The sequence below is a fragment of the Prionailurus bengalensis genome, chromosome A2, assembly GCF_016509475.1.
Source record: "Prionailurus bengalensis isolate Pbe53 chromosome A2, Fcat_Pben_1.1_paternal_pri, whole genome shotgun sequence".
NCBI classification, from domain to species: domain Eukaryota; kingdom Metazoa; phylum Chordata; class Mammalia; order Carnivora; family Felidae; genus Prionailurus; species Prionailurus bengalensis.
The window spans coordinates 21771108-21774620 of NC_057348.1; positions in this window are offsets into that span (position 1 = coordinate 21771108).

Consider the following 3513-nt stretch of genomic DNA (forward strand, 5'->3'; position numbering starts at 1 on the left):
CATATTATTTTATGTATGTATACTATTCTGGTAAAACACCACATCTATTATAAAACATATGCAAATATATATTTTCAAAGGGAGTTGAGAAAATATCAAATATTATGTTAAATGATTGTGTAATAATGATATTAAAGAAAATCATATTAATGATATCATTAAAGAAAGGAATGGGATTGAAAATGCTTTTTTACATTGCTGAAGTATATGAAGACATACAATAAATTACACATATTTAATTACACAACATGATTAGTTTTGACATGCAACCATACCTATGAAACCATCAGTACAATACAGAAAACAAATATTTTCATCATCCCCAGAAGTGTCTTCACATCCCTTTGCAATCTATCCCTCCCTCTGTCACCACCTCAGGCAGTCGCTCATCTGCTTTTTTAAACTACAGATTCGTTTTGGGACAACTGGGTAGCTCAGTTGATTAAGCCTCCAACTTCGACTCAGGTCATGATCTCCCAGTTTGGTGGGGTCAAGCCCTGCCCCAGGCTCTGTGCTGACAGCTTAGAGCCTGGAGCCTGCTTTGGATTCTGTGTCTCCCTCACTCTCTGCCCTTCCCGGGCTCACATTCTGTCTCTCTCTCTCAAAAATAAATAAACATTAAAAAAATGTTTAACCTTTGCATTTTTTAGAATCCTGTATAAATGGAATTATATAATAGGTTCTGTGTGTGTGTGTGTGTGTGTGTGTGTGTGTGTGTCTGAGAGAAGATAGGTACTATCTTCTCTCGTATAGCATGATATTGAGATCCTTTTATGCTATTGCACTTAATAGTTGCTGATTCTTTTTTCTTGCTGAGTAGTATTCCTTGTATGGATATACCACCAATTTGCTTATCCATTCCTTTGTTGATGGGCATTTGGGTTCTTTCCAGTGTAGGGTTGTTATGAACATATAATTATTAATTAGTAATATAACATATTTATGAAAATATATATAATAAAATGTAATGTGAAATAGTAAGTGAATCTGTATACGTAATGTGAAATATATAATATGTAAGTGAAATATGTAATTTTATAATAATGTATATACTATATTTGTATTATGTAATAATATAACATGTATTAAATATATTCTATATATATAAATGCCTTATTTACAGCCATACATATCAAGTATACACACACACACTTATATATGCAAATATATAAACACACACTTTTTGTATGTCCCTAATGGGCCATTTAGTCCCCATGCCTTGTGGTCCTCTACCCATTTGCTGTGGATAGCACATTGAAAAGAAACAGTCACCCAGGCTTCACCCCAGAAAGGCAAATCCTAAGACCTAAGGGTCAGGTTGGGGCTGAGGGGCTGGCATTTGAAGCCAGGACACCAAGTCTCCCTGTGCCGGCCAAGGATTCCTATCTCTGGCTGCTTGCAGCCCAAGAGCCAGGAAGGAGTAGGGAGCAGAGCCAGCTTAGCCACAGAACATTCTCCAGATCTGTCATGGCCCTCTTGGAGGGTCAAAAGTAGGACGTTTGTGAAGATAACTTGCTATTGGGCCCTTGGAAAGGAGTCGGCAGCTCCAGCCCACCAGGAGAAGAGAAGGTAAAGGAAGATGTGACCACAGACCCTCCTATTCTCTACCGGAGCCACTTGCTGGGCTTGCGCAAACATAGCCTGAATCCCTCTGATGCTCAGGTCCTCTCTCCATACCCTGCCTGCTTGAACTGGAGACCACAGTGTCCACCTGTCCTAGCCCTGTGTCTCATCCCCCACCCTTTCCCATGCTGCCATTTTTCCTTTTTTATTTTATTTTATTTTTTATTTTTTTTACATTTATTTATTTTTGAGAAACAGAGTGAGACAAAGTGTGAGCGGGGGAGGGGCAGAGAGAGAAGGAGACACAGAATCTGAAGCAGACTCCAGGCTCTGAGCAAGCAGTCAGCACAGAGCCCGATGTGGGGCTCGAACCCACAAACTGTGAGATCATGACCTGAGCTGAAGTCGGATGCTCAATCGACTGAGCCACCCAGGCGCCCCCCTTTTTTTATTGAGCTATAGCTTATATACAATAACTGTTAGCATACTGGTGTGAATCTATAAAATGTTAACAAGGACATTTAATATGTTTGTTTGATGCCTCTTATAGTAACAGGGCAGCTTAATCTCCCTGATGCACAAAAGCCTCACAGTTACCAGGCCAGGCTCACCAGCCAAAAGCATGGTGCTGCCTCTAGGCCCCCAACTTGGTCCCTGCCTGTCAGCACTGGGTAGATTTGGGAGGAAAGAGATTTCTGCATAATATAGACATAATCCTGGAAAATGCCAATGGACCTTGCTTTACCCAACGGCTTTGCACAAAATGAAGTGTGGTCAATTGAATCCTAATTTTCTCATTACTTACTACGTAATTCCTGAGATGTGTGATCTTCATTCATGCTGGGTCTTGCTCCTGAGGCCTCCAATTTCCATTCTCCACTGTCTTCATCCAGTCAGGTCTGGAGGACAAAACCTGGGGCAGTCACTTCACTTCCTGATATCAATTACTTTATCCTTAAAATTTGGCTGGTAGCACCCGGGCTGTTGAAAGCCAAGCACTGCACTCAATGATGTCTTCAGCTCTGAGATTCGGGGTTTGAGCTGTGAACACACTTGTGACCATTTAAGAGAAGGACTTTGCTACCATGTTTCCAAGCAGCAGAGCCAGACTAAAGCACTCATCCATCCCTCCTCTCGTTGATGCCTGCTGTGTGCCTGCGCAGGCTGAGCTGATGCTCACAGACAGGACTGTAACATGCCCTGCACCCAGAGGTGTTCCCAGCTGGGCGAAGCTCTCCCTAGGGTTGGTTCCATGACAGAGGAGCATAGAAAAAGCCTCTCTCCAAGGGAGGAGGCCTGATTTCCTCTCCTGAGAAGGAAGCAGGAAATCTCAGTTGTAACCCAGCTCTGCTTATTACTGTAGGGGCACAAACCCTTCTTTCTCAGGGCCTTCTCTTCCTCTGTGCAGGGGGGTGGGGTGGGTGGGAAGGTTGAAGAGAGGCTTTACAGACCTTCTCAGTGCCCTTGTGCTGGGTCATGTAATAGATCCAATATGGTGCCAGGGGAAGAAGGGCTGCTGGGGACAGGCAGCCTTGGGTGCAGGCTGTCTTCAAACAGCAAAGTCTTATCTGCCCTTTGTCACAGGACCCCAGAAACCAGAGGATTCCACGAGACCATGTACCTAAAGGTTTTTGTGTGGTGCTTGATTTTTAGTTGGTGCTCACCAAATGTGAGTTCCCTTCTCCCTCCCAGAGGGTGTAGCCCTCACCTGCCCACATCAGCCAGACCCCTCTAATGCAGCAGGATTCTGGGTCCCTGGAGGAGGTCTGCCACTTCTAACAGCCAGGTTCATCTCCAGATGGGGCCAGGGAGTGGGCTCTTTGAGGCACCTGAGGGTTTGGAGCAGAAGGACTTCCAAGGATGAGAAACTGAAATTTGCATACATTGCTATTGGCAGTTTCTTACAAAGTTCAACGTAGACTTACCCTGTGATCCAGTTTCCCCACTCAT